The 21,397-nt window shown below is 39.5% G+C and overlaps 1 protein-coding gene and 1 long non-coding RNA gene across 3 annotated transcripts in view; one reads left to right on the forward strand and one right to left on the reverse strand.

The window, feature by feature from the left end:
* The window catches only part of sertad2b (SERTA domain containing 2b), a 51,874-nt gene that overhangs the window by 14,625 nt on the left and 15,852 nt on the right, over nt 1–21,397 (reverse strand). Inside the window, exon 1 of one of the 2 annotated variants that reach the window (XM_088013144.1) lies at nt 19,632–20,248. The exons of the other annotated variant lie outside the window; for it this stretch is intronic. The gene's annotated coding sequence lies outside the window, so the exon portion shown is untranslated. Of the gene's footprint in view, nt 1–19,631; nt 20,249–21,397 lie in introns of those variants that run through there. 2 annotated transcript variants of the gene reach the window in all.
* On the forward strand, nt 1,378–14,521 carry LOC148155377 (uncharacterized). Its single transcript, XR_015765435.1, has 3 exons — nt 1,378–10,093; nt 11,586–11,688; nt 13,478–14,521. It is a non-coding gene; the product is annotated as an uncharacterized LOC148155377 (long non-coding RNA).

The raw sequence follows: 21,397 nt of genomic DNA on the forward strand, positions 1-21,397 counted from the left end.
TTGCATTCTTTTCAAATCACATTTCACAAATTCTGTGTCACATTTCTGGGGGCGGGACTTCCTTTGAAAGATGGCAGAAAGACACATTTCTATTTGTCTCAGTGGATGTTAGCAACAACATTTCTATAGGTCGGCTTGGACAAAAAGCTTCAATAACTTACATTACAAGTTATTAGGGCTGTTGTAAACGAATATTTTAGTAATCGAGTAATCTATCGATTATTCTTACGATTAATCGAGTAATCGGATAAAAAAAATTATAAAATGAAATATTGGTAAATCTGGCATAATACCGGTGTTACTATCAGATATCAATATCAGTCCAATTTTTCATATTTGAGCATCCCTAACAGTTGCTTTTTTGTAGTTTAGAAAACTAACCTGTAACAATAATAGCTCACTTTCTAAGTTAACCAGAAGAAAAGTTATAGAAAAATCTGAAATTATATTGAATTTAATAACAAAGAGGCAGGCTCACAAATATGCTTATAAAAAATGTCTACAATCCAGCTTTTAGTTTATGTATTCATCTTCAGTGAGTTTAATAGATTAATTAAACTCACCTTGCCACCTAACCTGTCACGCTTTGGGTTTGAAAATACGGGAAATGCCGCCTGGAGTGGGAGGAGAGGGCGAATGAACGAAGATGGGGTGGAAGGGAGGAAATAGACCAGCGGACTGACGAACCGTTAGACCGGGGGACGAACACGGGGGGAAGCAATACGGGATATTTACGACACCTTCACTGGTCACACTCAGAAACTCATCTACCAGCCATGTACGATGCGCTCCGCCACCCGTTTCTTCAGTCCGGGATATGAAATTTATTGTGCGGTTTGTCGGTAAAGCTACATTTACACGGTAAGCATCAGCTACTCAGCCGCCCGCCCTGTTCAGGCTATCCGCTCACCTCAGCGCTCTTCCCGCCGTTCGCTTTCAACCAGCAGCCCCGGAGGAGAAATGCTGCCGTACTCCAGGCATTCCCCCAGTCATTTTAAGGATGCTTATTTGTTCCCCAAAAACGATAAAAAAAAGTCGGGCATTATCATCAATCAATAAAATCCCCACAGGCCAATCTTGAAGATTGGACTTTATGCCGCTGAGACTTAGCTTTTGTCAACAACTCAGAGGCGGAAGTGAGAGCTCCGCGCAACGCAAATGAAGTCCCGGCCGGAACACGGTGCGCTAACTATTAAAACATAAATTAACGAAGCTTCGAGGCAGGTAAATTTTCCTCGAGGAATTTTAGTAATCGAGGTACTCGAATCATTCGAGGAATCGTTTCAGCCCTACAAGTTATTGAACGTTTATATGCAACATCAGTGTGCCTGAAATAAAATCTGCCGTCACTGTAAATAGTGGATAAAACCATTAATATTACATCTGCCTCACATGAAAATGATTCCAGTTTCTGCGAAACTGAAGAAAGACGGGAAAACATGGTAAAGATGAGCCACCACCAAAATAAATAAGTATGCAAGCAGTGTGTGTGTGTGTGTGTGTGTGTGCGTGTGTGTGTGTACTTGTTTTACCTGCCGCGTGGGGACTTCAGCCTGACTCTGTGCATACACGTGGGGACCTGATGACACGTGGGGACCAAATTTGAGGTCCCCACCGGCACAACCCCATTTTCAAGTAGAAAATGGTGTATAAACATGCCTGGTGAAGTTTTCCAGGAAGTCCCCACGAATTCCATTCCAAGACAAAATGTGTGTGTGTGTATAAGGGAACCGCCCCTAGTGGTCACACAGATTATTGCAGTCCCCATTAGGCTAGGTGTTCCGGAACAGTGCGTCACCATCTGCTCACTCTCTAGCTCCCTCTATTGGTCGGTCAGAGGTTTTGCAATTTATTGGTGAAATTAAACTTTAACTTTAAAAATGTAATATTTTTAACTTATTTTTTTACATTGTGGGATTAATGGAGTATTTTTCATTTAATTTATTTTATTGCAATTTAAAGTGAAGTTTACCAGTATTTACTTTTTTATTTAATTTATTGCAATAAATTAAATAAAATTTATTACAATAAATAATAATAAATTTATTGTAATAAATAAATTTATTATTTATTATTATAAATATTAAATAAGCAGCTTAGCTCAAAGCTGCGCTCTTAGCTTTGAGAAGCTAAGTGCACACACACTATTGAAACTCAAGTTAACTGGCAAATCGTAAAGAGCTGAAATTTGGTACATCGGTAGGACCCACTGAAACAAGAAAAAAAGCCTTTTGGAGGAAATGTTGCCATTTTGGGTCAAATTTTTTGGCATTTTTGACTTTTCATACATGTCGAACTTCAACAAACTCCTACAGATTCTGAGCTATCTTCAAATTTGGTCAATATGACATTAAGGCAGTGGTTCTTAACGTGAGTTCATTCGAACCCCAGGGGTTTGATCAGTCGGTCTCAGGGGTTCAGTGGAGCCTCTGCCGCACTGATTGAAGAAGCTCCACTTCTCAGCATGAATTTGAACTTGTGTCTTTTATTACTTCAGCAAAGCTCACAGTTTTTACCAAATTCTGTACCAAATTCTTTTCGGGGTTGCTACTGCCTCTAGTGGCATGGGGGTGGTAACATAATTACTCAGTCAGCCTCCTGCAGTGATTAACAGGCAGAAGCAGCTGTTGGAGCTGATCTGATTATTGGGTGAAGGAGTGAGGAGTGAAATTGTTTTTGTACCGCAAATTAACGTTTTATTTTAAGTCAACTCAGAGATTATTTTTTGTTATTTTTATAAGCAAAAGAAACTCCTTTGAAACAGGAAAAGTCTCCCCAAGTGCTTTTTATTGTTTTTGAATGAGTCGAAAACCTCCTCCTGAGGGACTACTCTGGTATTTTTGTTTTCTGGACCTTTGTGATGCAAGAGTGGCCATAACAAGTACAAAAACCTTCACCGACGACTTGAAGAAAAGCGCAAAGTTGTGGGATCCAGCCGATCACTCACAGAAGAACAAAGAAAGCAGCCAGCGGGCAGTGAGTAAAATCAGCTGATTGAGTTTATGAATGAAAGTGCAGCTGCGCTGCAGAGAAACAATCAATCGCCACAGAAAGCAAAGTTGTGGATTTTGGAAAAGAATTGCAACAAAAAAGGATGTTTATGGATGAACTTATTTGAAAGTGAAGGGATTGTGTGATCATTAACAATGTCTGACCCTGACACTCCGCCTGCGTCTGAGGACATATTAAAGGTGTGCGTTCTTTCGCGCAGAGGCAGATTGGGAGCCTGCACTAGAAGGATTACATTACTAAATCAGAATACTGCAAAGTCTTTATTTATTATTAATTTTTCATTCTCTTAAGAATGTAGAGCTAATTAAATGATCTAAACAAGACCTTAAAGTGGATCCAGTTTCTCTCGATGGTCAACCTGTTGAAATTGTGGCAAATTTTAAATACCTTGGGTCGTTCCTGGACAGTCAGCTCAACTGAAAACACTGACTATATTTTGAAGAACTGTTATCAGAGACTCTACCTTTGAAGAAGACTTAGTGATCTTCGGGTGACCCAAATAGACTCTAATTGGGTCACCCCCTATGTCTTGAATTTTGAAAAAAATAATTTTGTTTATCACTACATAAGGGTTCAGCGAGTGCGCATATGAATTTGATGGATTTGGTACCTCAAAAAAGGTTAAGAACCACTGCATTAAGGTGTTGGGGAGTAATGATTATCAATTTTTTGTTTTTGTTTTTGTGGATGTTAAAGGGGCATGGCCAGGCCTTAACTTTGAGCTTCATACCATAAATTTGGAAAATCTATAAAGAAAGACTGATTTATACCAAACAATGAGTGATCCATGTGGTATGCCAAATGATACTATTTGGTCATATGATGACATAAATGCACACCCTATCAGAACAAGAAGTCTGTTTTTTTCCTTTGAAAGTTCCATTTCTGACTCCCTTGATCTAATCAAGATGATACTGAGGCAGATACCAGATAAATTGGTCTTACTTGCTTTAAAGCTCAACAAGTTTACACTGGAAGGTGACTTCCCCATGCCCACACAATATAGCAAGCCATTGCCATTCATTTGGCTCTAAATTCCACATATTTCAGCCAAGCAGCACCAAAGTCACTAGGGAGAATGGACATGTCTGGCACATTCCGCATCATGGCGTTTACCATAAGCGAAAGAACATACTGAGGGTGGTGTTTGACTGCACATCCTCATTTCAAGGAACCTCTCTGAACAAGAAACATCTCCAAGGTCCTGATTTAACAAACACCCTGATTGGGGTACTGTTAAGGTTTCGCCAAGAAGCAATCACTGTTATGGCAGACATTGAGGCAATGTTTTATCAAGTTTATGTTGATGAAAAGGACAGAGACTTTCTGAGGTTTCTGTGGTGGCCAGAAGGGGACATTAGTAAACCTCTTAAGGTTTACAGGATAAAATTTCACCTCTTTGGTTCAGTATCACTGCTGCTGACAACCAGAAACATTATTCTGATGAGGTTATCAAAACCATTAAAAGTAACTTATGTAGATTGTTTGCCTCTGATCAGTGGCAACAGAGAACCCTCCAGGACCCTGCTGAGGGTGTAGAGCTGGTCCAGTGTTCCACGACCAGGACGAAAACCACACTGCTCTTCCTGAATCCGTGGTTCGACTATCCGACGGACCCTCCTCTCCAGAACCCCTGAATAGACCTTACCAGGGAGGCTTAAGAGTGTGACCCCTCTGTAATTGGAGCACACCCTCCAGTCCCCCTTTTTGAACAGGGGGACCACCACCCCAGTCTGCCAATCCAGGGGAACTGCCCCCGATGTCCATGCGATATTGCAGAGACGCGTGAGCCAACACAACCCTACAACATCCAGAGCCTTAAGGAACTCCGGGCGGATCTCATCCACCCCCGGGGCCCTGCCACCGAGGAGCTTTTTGACCACCTCGGCGACCTTGTCCCCAGAGATTGGAGAGCCCGACCCAGAGTCCCCAGGCTCAGCTTCCTCAACAGAAGGCATGTTGGTGGGATTGAGGAGGTCTTCGAAGTATTCCGCCCAACGGCCCACAACGTCCCGAGTTGAGGGGACGGGGTCAGCAGCACACCGCCCCCACTATAAACAGTGTTGGTGCTGCACTGCTTCCCCCTCCTGAGACGCCGGATGGTGGACCAGAATCGCCTCGAAGCCGTACGGAAGTCTTTCTCCATGGCCTCTCCAAACTCCTCCCATGCCCAAGTTTTTGCCTCAGCGACCACCTGAGCCACATGCCGCTTCACCCGCCAGTACCCATCAGCTGCTTCTGGAGTCCCACAGGCCAAAAAGGCCCGATAGGACTCCTTGACAGCATCGCTCACCGAAGGCGTCCACCAACGGGTTCGAGGGTTGCCGCTGCGACAGGCACCAACAACCTTTGCGGCCACAGCTCCGATAAGCCGCCTCGGCAATTGAGGCACGGAACATGGTCCACTCAGACTCAATGTCCCCTACCTCCCCCGGAACGTGTTCGAAGTTCTGCCAGAGATGAGAGTTAAAGCTCCGTCTCACAGGGGACTCCGCCAGACGTTCCCAGCAGACCCTCACTATACGTTTGGGCCTGCCAGATCTGACCGGCTTCCTCCCCCACCACCGGAGCCAACTCACCACCAGGTAGTGGTCAGTGGACAGCTCCGCACCTCTCTTCACCCGAGTGTCCAAGACATACGGCCGCAGATCCGATGAAACGACGACAAAATCGATCATCCAACCTGCGGCCTAGGGTGTCCTGGTGCCAAGTGCACATATGGACACCCTTATGTCCATCATGGTGTTCATGATGGACAATCCGTGATGAGCACAGAAGTCCAATAACAGAACACCACTCAAGTTCAGATTGGGGGGGCCGTTCCTCCCAACCACGCCCCTCCAGGTCAGTACCCCCTCTAAGGACTCCAAGAGGGGTGGGTAATCTGAACTGTTGTTCGGCCCATAAGCACATACAACAGTCAGAACCCTTACCCCCACCCATAGGCGGAAGGAGGCTACCCTTTCGTTCACCGGGGTAAACCCGGTGAACAAGTATGCCCACTCCTGCCCGGCGCCTCTCACCGTGGGCAACTCCAGAGTGGAAGTACGTCCAGCCCCTCTCAAGGACACTGATTCCAGAACCAGAGCCATGCGTCGAGGCGAGGCCGACTATTTCTAGCCGACTATTTCTCAGCTTGAAGTAACCTCAGATTGAAGTAGCTGAGAGTAACCTCTCAGCTATTTCAAGCTGAGAGGTTCTACCCAGAACCTCTCAGCCTCGCACACTGGCGCCTGTTCCTTCCCCACCAGAGAGGTGACGTTCCATGTCCCAAGAGCCAGCTTCTGCAGCCGAGGATCAGACCGCCAGGGTCCCCTCCTTCGGCCGCCGCCCATTACACATTGTACCCGACCCCTTTGGCCCCTCCGACAGGTGGTGAGCCCATTGGAAGGGGGACCCACGTCTCCTCTTCGGGCTGAGCCCGGCCGGGCTCCGTGGGTAAAAGCCCGGCCACCAGGCGCTCGCCATTGTGCCCCACCTCCAGTTGTATTGTACCTCTATTGTTGTATATTTATTTATTTATGTATGTATGTATTTATTTGTTTTGCTTAGACCCTCCTCCTGCAGTGATTAACAGGCAGAAGCAGCTGTTGGGGCTGATCTGATTGTTGGGTGAAGGAGTGAGGAGTGAAACAGTTTTTGTACCGCAAATTAACGTTTTATTTGAAGTCAACTCGGAGATTATTTTTTGTTATTTTTATAAGTAAAAGAAACTCCTTTGACACAGGAAAAGTCTCCGTGAGTGCTTTTTATTGTTTTTGAGTGAGTCAAAAACCTTCTCCTGAAGGACTACTCTGGCATTTTTGTTTTCTGGACCTTTGTGATGGAAGAGTGGCCATAACACAGAGAGAATACCCTCCATGGATAAAGGAGTTGGAAACTAAAATAAAAAAGGGTCACACTAGAGGTGGTGGCTTGGTGCAGCTACTTCAAGCTCAATACCCAGAAGACAGTGGAGTTAATGATAGACTTAGGAAAGTCACAGACCCATCATCCCCTCTCAGAGTCCTTTCTATCTCCAATTTGGACTCATTCTGCTTCCTGGACATTACCATCATCCAGGACTTCAAGTGGGAGCCAACCATCAGCTCCTTTATCATAAAGGCCCAGAACAAGTTGTTCTAGCTATGGCAGCTGAGAGAACTCAAACTGCCAATTGAGTGTTGGTGCAGTTTAACACAGACATCATCAAGTCCGTCCTCACCACCTCTGTCACTGGGTACAATGGAACCACAACCAAGGACAAACCTAGATTACAACACATCATGCATACTGATGAAAAGGTGATTGGGTGCAACCTCCAACATTTACATGACCTGTACTTCAGGGATGTAGGTCGTGCAGGTTGGATTGCGACTAACACTTCTCAAGAACAGCTTCTTTACCTCAGCCATTAGACTGTTAACAATAGATAATTGAATGTTGCATAACACTGCCACTTTATCTACCTGCTATTCTGCACATGCATACATATTTTTACTTTTTAGTCATATTTTGCATCAATATATCAAAGCAATTTCCTAACACATGACCCTGTATACTAGCAATAGCAATAAAAGTGATTCTGATTCTTCATGCGACAAGTCTGACGTTCTATCAAACAGTTCTAGGAATGGGGTACTGTTCTATCCCATTGTGTGCTAGGGGAATGGTATGACTGAAAGAAACAGGAATCTTAATAAAATGGTAAACATAGCAGTTCTATGTCTGGAAATTGAATTAAAACTAATTGAATAATTCCTAAAGAGAAAGTATTTCACTCCATGTTCATTAGTCAAGTCAAACAGGTCATGTTTAGGCCTGCTTAGTAGAAATGACGGTATTAGGTGCATTAAGTGCAGAAGCTTTCTGCTGAACACAATCCTTTATTTGCTCTTTGTTTTATGTAAAGCATAAAACAAAGAGCAGTGTTGTCCATCATTTTAAGTGACTTGCCCATACAAAATTTAACAGAAATAAAAATCTTATCCACATATTTATCCACATGTAGTATAATAATAGTAATATATAGTAGTATAATAATATAATAGTATAATAGTAATCTTATCCACATATTCATCCACATATAGTTTTCCTTATCTACAATAGGCCTCCACCCAATTTCTCTGTAATGGCTGCCATCTCACACACATCCTGAAATTTGACGTCCCCACCTCACCCATGCCCATCCCCCCTCAACATTCCCTCCATGGCCTGGAGGGAAACATGCTGAACTATAAAGTATAGCATGTTTGAACTTTTTAAGGAAAATGCTTGGTTGACAATAAAGAATGGTGGGAGAAGAGAAATAAAGAATCCGCATGCAACTCAAGCAGGTTGACTGGCTCACATTTCCTCATATAGTTTTTCTTATGTACTATAGCCATCTACCCAGTTTCTCTGTAATGGCTGCCATCTCACACACTTCCTGAGATTTGACGTCCCCATCTCACCCATGCCCATCCCCCCTCAACATGCTTGGTTGAAGATAAAGAATGGTTGGAGAATAAAAACAATCAGTATGCTAATCAAACAGGTTGACCACCTCACATTTCTTCACTTTCTTTCAACTTTCCTAATTTATATATTTATTTTTCCACATCCTGTTTTTCTGATATGCTATAGCCTCTATCCCCAGTCTCTCTGTAATGGCTGCCATCTCACACACTTCCTGAGATTTGACGTCCCCACCTCACCCATGCCCATCCCCCTCAACATGCTTGGTTGAAGATAAAGAACGGTGGGAAAATAACAAAATCAGTATGCTAATCAAACAGGTTGACTGGCTCACATTTCTTCAGTCACTTTCTTTCAACTTTCCTAATTTATATATTTATTTTTCCACATCTTGTTTTTCTGATATGCTATAGCCTCTATCCCCAGTCTCTCTATAATGGCTGCCATCTCACACACTTCCTGAGATTTGACGTCCCCACCTCACCCATGCCCATCCCCCCTCAACATTCCTCCATAACTTGCTCTCAAACTTTGCAGAATTGACTGGTGTTGAACCTACAAAATTTCCATTACAAAGAATAATTTTGTCTCCTGAAGCATTACTGTGGGAGATAATAAAATGTAACTTATTAATTTCATAGTTTTAAAACTTAATTGATGGCGCGGGAAAGTTGTGACGCCAAAGTTAAGGTGTCATTAGTTATTAACACAGGGCTGGGCCGTCAACCTCAGCTCAATGCTTTTTGCAACCAAGCAGAAACTCCGGCGTGTGCCGGAGGAAAAATCAAGCGCTCCTTTTTGACTACTGCACACCGAAGGAGGGGATTCATGCTAACACATCCGAGGAATGAGGAGCGACGTATGACGAGGATTGATCTAAAAAAATGGTAAGATTATAGTTATCTTAATGGACTCCTAGTTTTTATCCATTATATCACTCGGTCAGATATACTTTTAAATGCTGTTTAAACGTGTTGATCTGTAAAAACTGTTTCAATTGTGCTTCACTTGGATGGCTAGCTTACATTAGCCTAGTACAGCTAATAAGAAACATGCATGTTTTATATTTTATTTATTGATGTGCAGTCTTACAAGAAAAATAAAAATAAAAGTGATAACCTAAAAAATATATTAAAATATGACTGCTCAAAAAAAAGACTCAAATGCAAAATATAAAAAGCTAAGTTAGCAAATTGCAAACCTCATAAAGCAGAAATAATGAAATATGCACTATTTTCAGTCACCCTGCTTGTGTGATTGAAGAGGGTTTTTGCTTTTTTGCATGTGTTTTGAATGGAGAGACGATAGACATGAGGATCTAAAACATGAGGCTGAAGTAAATGGATACCTTGTGGGTAAAGGTTGATTCTGCTGGGAGGGGGGCCTTCAGGGCACATTACACCAGACTACATTCTCTTTAGAATAATAAAGGTTGGGATATTTGGGGAAGAGCTGTGAATTAGAAACTAACTTCAGCATCATAACTTTAGTTGAGGGGAAGAGAGTGAATCTGCTTTGTTAAAATGAATTTCAGGGCTTTGACACATTTATAATCATTGAATGTTTGGGGGGGGGGTTTTCCAGGAAAATCCCAACCAGAGATGCAGATCCAGTGATGGGAGTGACGGCTGTTCCAGTTTAAAAGGTGAATTATCTCAGGGAAAGATGCATTAGCCCACAGTGTTTTTCCCACTTTTAAATTGTTTTTGCATAACTGTTTCAGCTAAATTAATGTAACCTGTGCATAACCGCACAGGTAAGAGAAGGGAGGTGTGCAGGGGCAGATCTAGCAAAATATTTATGGGGTGACAAGAGGAGGGCAGGGATTTTTTCAGGGGTGGCAGCATATGCCAGTATCTAAGTATGAATCTAGATAGAGATGTGCCAATACCGTGATCGGCGATCACCGATCATACACTTTTTCACGGAAATCGGCCGATTATGATCGATGGCCGATCGATCGGCACACCTCTAATAGATAGATAATATGTCTCACTCTCACATTTGTCATCTCTGACAGCGGGAGATGTTTTGGTAGGACCCAGTTCAACTGCTTTCCTTTATACATTCATCTGTTATTGACTTCTTATAGCTTTGCTAATTTTATTTAGTAACAGTCTAGTTGTTCCTTTAGTTGTTCTTCTAGTTGGGGAAATCATATTTTATTTATCACTGCAGGAGGGTTCAGTGAATGCGCATATGAAACTGGTGGGTTTGGTACCTCAAAAAAGGTTAAGAACCACTGTCTTGCATATAAATGTCAAATAATTTAAAGCCTTTTAATTTATGTATGCTGAAACCATTATGTCAAATTTAGCAGCAATGATAATCTCAATAAACAAATGGTGGTCTGTGTTAAAATATTAGCATTTATGGGGCCTCTGAAGCTCTGGGGGCCCAATGGAGCTGCTGACTTAATTTGGATTTAACAGAAGTGGACAGAATTGATATTCATTTTAATTGTATTTTTTGATTAGTTGTTTTTAAGACTAGTTGTGGGTTTATATAGCAGTTCAATGATGATGTTTTCCCATAACATAATTACCCAGTGATATTTTTACTTTTATTGTCAACTTAACATCTTTTAATACAAAAAACACGGTGGACCGCCTGGGCACCCGACCACCGGGTTTAGCAAGTTTTCTGGGGGAAACCCTGCATGTTGAAGTATAAAATCAATGTGCATAGTTTGTGTCATTTAACCTACAGTTAATAGGTCAGATTAGGTGAAAATGGATATCATAGTCCAAATGTAATTTGCTGCGGTCAGTACCTAACTCCTGTGTGGGTGTCTGATTTTTAACTGTCAAATTTGGACACAGCAGAATATTAGCTTTTGGTGTATTTGTGACAGATCCGGGTGGATCACTTCATGGTTAGTATTAAATATATAAGTAAGGCTTTTGCTTTATTTGTCCTCCCACCCCCTCTGTTAAGTGCTGTGTTTTCATATTATGCACCATGAAATGCAGAATCTCCAGTGTAATCTGATGGAGCCTGTACACTTTTGATGCTGTTAATATGTGACATATTTGGGATTTCTAAATACCTTCATGAAGTTGAAGTTGACTCTGTAGCTCTGTATTAAGTTGTAACAGCTAATTTAGGCATTTTACTGTTAACTTGTCAATTTTTAGGAGTTGAAACAGTCATCCGATGAGAGCGACGATACCGTCATCCTTGGTCCAACACCAGCTGAAGTACGGGACACGAGCGTGCCTGAGCTCACAAGAACTGATTGTAAGTTTATCTATAAATATCATAGTATTACACTTTTTTTAACTGATGATTGTAGATGTTTTGATTTTTATGCTTGTTTCTGTATTTATCATCAGAAATAATTTCCCAGAGAACAAAAAGTCATGGGAATAGAAATTATTTTCACAGGCGTCTAAGAAAAATGCAATGAACATTCAGGTTAACATCGGTAGGCCTAACAGCAGCCAATCAGAGTGGAAAAAATATTATTATTTTGTGCCATTTTCTAGTTGTTAAATATTCCACAAAATGAGGAGATAAAAGATGAACAACATGCCAGTTTAAACTTTGGACTATTTGCAAACCAACTGAACTCTGCAGCATTAAAACATGGATAGAACTGTAACTACATTAATCATAACTCTTCTTCTGTTCAATGTTTGTCAGTTTCTTGTGGTGCAGCTCTGTGCTGCCTTCAGGAGAATGGGACATCAGAGCATCATCCATAAAATTTCACCCAAATGGCATTTACTGTGCAAACCAGAGCTTTTAGTGGAAAAACAAAAGTTCCTTTTAATGCCACACAAATATGAGACAGAAATATGGATTATTTCTTTATATAGACCTGTCTATTGATTATAGATTAATAGTTTTACTGAACAGAAATTACAAAGAACAAATCTGGTTCTTCATCAAATCCTAATGAGTCAAACTGAAAGTGTCATGGAGTCACTGAACACCACCATGACATTAACACTGACATGAAAATAATATTGAAGAAATAAATATATCAAATATAATTAAAAACATAAATAAGTGATAAGTTATTTACTGTTATGGTCTGTAAGATATATTTATTCTCAATATTAGATATGGTCTCAGCAAACCCATGGCACTTCAACAATATTATTTTACCTTTTATCTGGAAATAGTGTGTTTATTCTTGCCATACATCCTATGTATTAATTATTGATCGAAAGGTCTTGCCATACCAGTTTATTCCTCTGTATTTACTTTAGTTTCTTAGTTTATTCTTGCATTTTGTTCTTCATTAATTTCCATTTAGTTTCCTTTGATTAGTATTGTCCTCTCTTGGTTTATTGCTATGTCCACTTTAGTTTCTTTTCTGTTTCTAGATTTATTTTATCATTTATTGATGCTCAGTAATCTTCACTCATCACCTGCTGCGCTGCCTAATCATCATGTTTCACATCATGTGTTCATTTTTCACTGTTCAGCGTCGGATTCTGTTTTTATGCCATAATTCACATCTCTGCCAGCATGCCTAGGTGGGCCCCATGTGGGGAAAAGGAGGGCAGACCATGTGGGTTTGTCCGCGGTTTCCACAATGGCCCGGCATGGGTTTGCCCATGTAGGGCCCATGTAGGGCCACAGCCCACATGGGCCATACATGGGCAAACCCATGTGGGCCCCCACCATATAGGGCATGTAGGGCCCATGTGGGCTGTGGCCCTACATGGGCCCTACATGGGCAAACCCATGTGGGTCCATTGTGGAACCCGCAGACAAACCCATATGGGACCCATATATCAGCCCTCCTTTCCCCCACATGGGGCCCACCTAGGCATGCTGGCAGGGTACCTGCTGATGCTTTTTTAAGGACTGGTGAGATTAATGTTTTCACTCATTACTAGTTGTCAGCTTCATCAGTGGCAACTATTACAGCTGACAACTGACCCTTTAATATTAAATACTTTACTACAGCTGTGATTAAAAAATGTTTTTGTGATAGCTTTATAACTTGCCCTGTCACACAGACTGAAACCTTTTTTCATTGAAGAACACTTATGTGCCCCTAATTATTTTTCAGGCCCACCACAAAAGAAGAGACTCAAGTGGAGCCAAGAAGAAATTCAGGCGGTGGAGAAAACGCTCATGGACTGTATTGAATCTGGAAAGGTTCCTGAGAAAGCCCAGTGTACAGTCATGGCCAAAAGTTTTGAGAATGACACAAATATTATATTTTCACATGAACTGCTGCCCTCTGGATTTCATGTGTCAGATGTTTTCATCACATACAGAAATACAATTGCAATCATATTATGAGTAACAAAAGCTTTTACTGACAGAATGAGTTAATGCAGCAAGTCAGTATTTGCAGTGTTGACCCCTCTTCTTCAGAACCTCTGCAATTCTCCCTGGCATGCTCTCAATCAACTTCTGGACTAAATTCTGACTGATAGCAGTCCATTCTTGCACAATCAATGCTTGCATTTTGTCAGAATTGCTAGGTTTTTGTTTGTCCACCCGTCTCTTGATGATTGACCACAAGTTTTCAATGGGATTAAGATCTGGGGAGTTTCCAGGCCATGGACCCAAAATCAAAAATTGCTGTTAAGCTGATCACTCTTTATAACATTCTGGAGTACATGCAAATTGCCATTATAAAAACTGAAGCAGTAGACTTTGTAAAAATTAACATTTGAATCATTCTCAAAACTTTTGGCCATGACTGTATGAAGTGCATTGAAACCTCGCCAGTGGCCCTCAAGGACAGGACATGGCAAGGGGTTAAATTCTATGTGAAAAATCGCATAGATGCGTTAAAACGAGAGACTTTCAAAAGAAGGTAAGCGTTGACTTTTTTGGTACTGTTAAAGAACCTGATCATTTGTTAGTGCCATTACCACCCCGGATCTGTTTGGAGTTTCTGCCAGTTTTGAAGTTCTGAGACAGCTGTAGTCAAGTTTTGTAATCCAAGTATGTATGCATACTTTCATAGAAGAGGAAGTTTGTATGTTAATGTTTATGGATGCAAATCAATGAATCCATTTCATATATGTATATCCATGTTGAATTGTACTACGTATATCTGGAAATTGTGTAATAAAATGGTTCACATACAACCTGAAAATGCAGTCCAATATTGATGGTTGGCTTTAAGCAGGTTACCAGGAACTTAAAATATCATTAAACAAAAACAAATCTAATATAATGCAGTTTATTGACTTAAAACAACTAGGATTGCTCATATTTAACAAACTGTGTTCACAAAAATTACACAGTGCCACCTGGTGGTAGTTGGTGAAGGACAAGTCCCCACGTGCACCCAAAACCTGACAGATTTTTGATTTTCTAAACTTTATAAATTTTTATGTTAAAGATGATATTTCATGTTCCAATGTCCCTAAAAAAAATCCAAACCTAAAATGGAGTCTTTAGCTCATTTAGAAAGTTGAGTCCCCACGCGTAACCACCTAGTCACTCGCTAAAAATGGTCCTCACGTTTCACCTAATACAAGTATGTGTGTGTGTGTGTGTGTGTGTGCATGTTCCCTGAGTCAAAGTGATCATAAATGCTCACATGACAGAGGTCAGCTGGCCATCAGGGAATTCACCACAAGCTCTTACGTAATGGCAGACCTGATTGCAAAACACTACAGTGTCGCCGCGCAATAATGCAGAATCTACCTAAAAATACAGAACTGCAATGACAGACAAGTCAGGAAACATCTCAACACCTGAAAGATTTAACTTTCCTGGCTTTAGATGCATTAAAGTCCAAGCTTGGGCCAAAATCATCAGCTCAAAACACCATTTTTAAACTCTAAAGTCATTTTTTGATCTACTCATCAACAAACTAAATAAACTTTCTTCATTTATCAGGTAATCACATTTTTTAGTAGAAACTTGATCATAGATCCAAACCTTTAAATGGATTTTGCTCGTTAAATGAAAGGCATCAAATTTGTTTATTATTTTGTTTGAATGAAGAAAACTAGGAAAAAAATATTTCATTCATTCTCAGAAATAAAAACTGGGTCTAGGTCAGTTTTCATTTAAAAACACTTGCTGTATTTAGCCAAGTTTTAATACAGGAATTAAAAGCACCAAGGGAAACACAAAGTTTAGAAAAGACGATCACTTTGTGTGGCAATTATCATTTTCGTGAGTAGATTTTTGTTTAAAAGTCGTGTAATTTATTCTTTATGATTTATTCTTTATTCTTTATGGCTGCTATTGATAGAAATAAATAAATAAAAAGAGGAGTAAATGTCCACCAGAAACTGTCTGAAAATTTAAAAAAAGTTTCATTTTCTGAGTTTGAAAAGTAAAGCAAAAATTGCTAGAAGAAAATTTCAAAATGTTTAGACTAATTTCAGAAATTATCTAGAATTTTTTCTTTAGAAATGTCTGAGTTTGAAGTAAAAAAAATTGCTAGAAAATAACTTAGAAATTTTAGATTCATCTCAAAAATTTTGTAGAAAACAAATTTCTGTTTCAAGAGTCAAAAATTTCAATGTTTTTATTCATTTTTTTAGACAAAATTCTGAATTTTTTCAGGCAATCTTTCAGAAATGTCCAAGTTTTCTCTAGAAAATTTTTGAGATTAATATAAACATTTCTGAGGGGTTTTTCTTTTCAGGAAAATTTACAAACTCAGAAATTAGCTTTTTTTTTTTTTCTAGTAAAGTAAATTTTTTCTATCGAAAATTGACTTTTTTCTCCCCTCTATCAACAATTGCCCTAAGTTGTCATGATGCTTTAATTATAGCCAGGAGGCCACAAACAATCAATCCAGGTGCCACAAATGGCCCCCGAGCCCTACATTGAACACCCTTGGTCCAAAGTGAAAAACCAGCCTTCGGTAGCTGATTAAAGTCCATATCAGCGACACCGACAAAGGGGTGCAAAGGTCAGAGACGAGGCTGAAATAAAACCTCTCTCTTTCTGTTTGCAGTCGCACTCTGCACTAATTCATTAGACAAACAGATCCTAAAAGCGAATGTTTGGGAAAACACACACATCCACAGAGACCAAACTCCTTCAAGACAGACACACTCTACTGTTCTGGTGACGACGAGGATTACTTTTACGTAACCGTGCCGTCACTCCAAAGGTCAAACCTACATATGCAATCAAAGCGAACTCGTGCACATCCCAAATTTTCCGGTCCGGGAGAGCGTCTCCGATCACACACTCCCTCCCAGTATGCACTCACTCTTAAGTCTATAAATAAAAGGCAGAAGAAGAGAGCAGATTTAGGTCAGCAGACATGCTGCTGCTGATGAGTGGGTTCTTCTCCGACGGAGAAAGCAGCCGCAGGATTCTGGTGCCGAGCGTCGACACGAAACCAGCGCCCGCCTCATTACCGCACCTTATGCCTTGATTTTAATCCTAAATTTACTAATCCCAGCCACACTGTCTTCTGTTGCGATGGAGCGTTGCAGCAACTGGCTCTGCAGCATTTATGTGCCGAGTTTGAGCTCTCTTCCAAGCCCGCCACGCACCAGATGTTCAGATCCAGCTGCAGGCAAGTGGCTGTTCTGAACACAACGCAACAGCGTCCTAAATTAACTGATAAAGTCACAAAATCTGATAAATAATAATAAAAAATAAATAAATGTGACACTTTGTTTTTCTATGCTTAACTATGGATGCACCGATTCACTTTTCTCATGTCCAGAACCGATACCAATATCTGAGGTTTAGTATCAGCCAATATTGATCTGATACAGAAAAACATTTCTTTTTTAAAAACACAGAAAATGTAAAAAATATTTAAACCTGAAATATTTAACTTTTCTGGCTTTAAATTCATCAAAGTCCAAACTTTTGTGACAAAATCATCAGCTCAAAACTACTAAGGGGCCAAAGAAAAAAAATCTAATTTTAAAATCTACAATAGCCACCTGATAAAGTCACCAAATGTGGTAAATAGTTTACAGCTAAATGTGACAGATTTATGTTTTCTACGATTAATAATTAGGGATGCAGCAATCCACTTTTTTCGCGTCCAAAACCGATACCAATATCTGAGGATTAGTATTAGCTGATGTCGATCCTTTACAGATAAAAATTAATTTCTTTATGAACACAGAAAAAGAAAAGAAAACTTAGCAAACAACACCCGAACCATGTAACTTTTCTAGCTTTAAATGCATCAAAGTCCAAACTTGATGTCAACGGGGCTAAAATCGTCAGTTCAAAAATACTAACGGGCCAAAAAATATAATTTTTGTTTTGCAAACTACAGCAACCACCTGATAGACAACAAATCAACTAAAGTCACAAACCTCCTGGATGATCTTCAATAGCTTACAGCTAAATGTGACACATTTAAGTTTTCTATGTATAGTAACTATGGATGCACCGATCCACTTAATATTATTTAGAAATTAGAAATAATTAGATTATTTAAAAATAAGGAATTCTAAATAATGTAAAATAATTTTTAAAAAGCATGATGTCACTCAGAGCAAAGCATATTTTCTTCAATATCAGGACTCATACAGATATTAATATTTGTGCATCATTATTTGATTTGATAAGATGTGCATGATTTTTAAAATAATTTACGGATGTGAATCTGTTTAGACACACTCTTTCCTTTTTGGTTACAGACTTTTATGGCAAACAATAAATGTCTGCTATTACTCTTTGTGTAATAAATCTATATATTTAAAACTTGACCTGGATATGTCTGTGAGAGGCGGCTCTCGAACCTCTGACTCCAACATAGAGCTGAACGATATGGCTAAAAAAAACTTATCGGGATATAAAAGTTTCATATCAGTCGATATTGATCATTATTGATTAGTTTTAAATATCTCAAATATTGCCAAACTGATGGTGTGACCTTTCCTGCTTTATTCACCCCACTCCATTTTTAAGAAGTTATGAGGCACAATGCAGAAAACCTTAAATTGCTGCAGCACAAGTTGCTCAACAGGTCGTTGCTGGGTGACCAAAGAATGCATGAGTTGCTAGGTAACCAAAGGCTGAGTGAGTTAGTTGATGCCACTAAGCTAGCTTAGTTCACAGTGAGAGGTTAAGCAGCTAAAGTCATTCCCTTGACTTTTCAATGAATATTCTATAAGATGTATTGATACTGATCACATGTCTGTCATGATATATATTGTTATTGATTTATTTGATTTGTTAAGGTGAATCTCCCCCGAAACTCATTAATGGATTTCCCTTCATCATCCACTTACAACTGCCTGTGGATCTTCTATCAAACACTTTTTCCTTCCACTCAACTTTCCATTAATATCAGATACAGCACTCTTTGTGAACTACAAAGTTTTTTGTGGAGGTTTTCAATCTTTTTCTTTATTGTTTCTACATAATATTCTACATAATATTCAGATTTTTCGAGGAGGTTTTAGCTGCAAATTATCTAAAATAAATGCTACACAAGTTTAACATTTAAAACTAACTTTTCAATTACATTCTAATTGACTGAGAAGCACCTGTTTAGCAACTCCTGACATGTTTATTCACCTCAGATCCCATCAAAACAGTATGTGTGTCCCGTGGGTCCCTGTCTGGACAAAGTAAGGAGTAGTAGAAGAAGACCTCTTGCGTGACCTACATCCTGCTTGTGGGTAAAAAGCAGAAGAACAAGGAGTGAAGAAGAGGTGCTGTCACCAGGAGGTGGCTGCTGTGTTGTGGTGCAGATTACAAAACAGAGGCCCCTCCATTAATACAGCTCCTGGTTGTGGTATGCAACAACAAAATCCCTCAGAAAACACACATTTATGACAATAAAACTGTGATATAAAGTGAATTAAATGTTAATTCAATCGTGTTTTTGTGTACATTTCTCATTAAACTGACTTAACTGGGTCATTTCATGACGTTTTTATTGTACTGTACACATAATAAGCCATAAAAAAGTGAGGTCCAGTAACTGAGTATATTTTGGGACAGCCCAACTATCTTTTCTTAAGGTCTGTGGAAAGTTTATCAGACGCTTTTTCTCCGCAGTCCTAAACTAAGAAGCAGAAGGACCGCCCTGTGTCAGTAACTGGAATCCACAGCGGATACACACACAGTAGCAAAACTTCTCCACCACCTTACTGTACTGATACCGAAACACCAGCAGCCGCCGTCTCTATTATTCATTACAAATAGGTTAACGCTCTCGTGCCGGTGTGTTTCCCCCTCTCGACGTTGCTTAACTTCGCTCCTTTTAAAAAAAAAAAACAAGGGGGTCAAACATCGAAACGGAGGCTTACCAGATCCAGATCCGCCGGGGGTCCACAGAGAAACATGAGGGGGTATTTAAACAGTCCCGTCGGCAACAGAAAAACAATCGGTCCTCACTCCCGGAGACTCCGCCACACAATGGCGCTGATAGGAGGAGAAAACAGCCTCCGCTCTTTGGAACGCTGATGCCTTCAAGGCCTGTCGGATTCACCTACAACGAGACCGTGTTTTTAATGCTTCCGCGTTCACGAACGATTTATAAGTGAACTAAGCGAAGATTATTAATAAAACGCCATGTACGTCGCTGTTTTCCACCTTAAATCAAACGTAAAAAACGAAGAACAATCTGTTTAGAGGCTTCATTAAACGTTTATCTCGTGAAAACGGAGAAAGAAAAGGAACAGGCAGCAATTAATCACTAATTAGTTTAACTATATACTAAATACCTCAACTCAAACAACAGCGTGAATATTTTAAACTACTTTAGTTTGTTTCTGGCCTGTCAGGCTCTAATTAGGTAAGTCAGAGAAATGTACGAGGATCCCTTGAAAGCAGCAGGAGAAGCTGAAACCGAGCAGCTGCCCCGAGAGCGGAGTTTAGCCCCGCCCACATCCAATCGCGTGTACGCGGGCACGCACACTCACATCAACAAGCTCCGTAACTTCACTCTGTCAGTACAGATTGACTGGCAAAGTTTGATCAAAGTGTCAAATTACTAAATTAATGAATTACCAAAAAATAAAAGAATTAATATTTAACGTAGTTATAAATTGCATAATTAATTCATAAGTCCTAATATTTATGAATTTATTAGATTTATGGTCTCCAGGGGCTAGCAGTTCCACAATTATAGATTTTTCTTATTAGTAGTATTAGTGATGGTTAAATAAAGTTGCAAATGCAAACAATAAGTTAGCATAACTGATGAATGCATGAAACCATAAATATCTGCATGCTTAAAATATTTTTAAATACAAAATAAAGAATGTAAACAAATACAAATATTCATTATGTGATAAAAGCATATAGAATCATTTCAGGATTGATTTATTTACTGTACAATCCAGTGTTGTATTGAAGAATTGAAGACTTTATATAAAACTTACAACATAAATACATAATTGAAAAGTTATATCTGTAATAAATTAAATTCCAAACAAACAGAGTAGCATATAAATAAAATTATTAGGTTTCAAAATAATAATAATTAATATATATTAAATGTGGAAAATAATACTATGCAGTTTGGTGTTCAGGATTATAAAATAACCAAATAAATTCTGAAATAATTCTAAGCTTCTAAAATAAAATAAATAAATCTAGATAAATTTATTTTCATCTTTGTTTATTTAGGTATATGTGGAAATTTTGGCCATTTGACAACATAACACTATAAAAAATAAAATAAATATAAAAAAAATCTATATTTCAAACATGTGGGGAATACAAATTTTAAATCTAAATTAAGATTTTTAAATGTTTTTAATTTAAAAATTGCCACAATTAAATGGAGACTGCTCCAAAAGCAGAAAGTGGACTATAGCGCAGGGCATTCTGGGTAAATGATTCATATTTATTTTTTTTATGATGCCGCTCCATTTCTGTTTACATTTCGTGAAGAAAGTTGTGTTCAGTGTCTTCTTCAGAGGTTTTTGTATTGTTCCCTTCAGTAGTTCTTGGTGAAGCGCCCCCACAGGCCAGGAGGGGAACAGATTTTTCAAATCGTTTGGTTCATTTGACCCAATGCAGTGTGAAAGAGAAATGCAGCAGCTGAAAATGTAACAAATGTTGCAAC

The sequence above is a fragment of the Poecilia mexicana genome, unplaced genomic scaffold, assembly GCF_051168715.1.
Source record: "Poecilia mexicana isolate PSO_F unplaced genomic scaffold, ASM5116871v1 scaffold_15, whole genome shotgun sequence".
NCBI classification, from domain to species: Eukaryota; Metazoa; Chordata; class Actinopteri; order Cyprinodontiformes; family Poeciliidae; genus Poecilia; species Poecilia mexicana.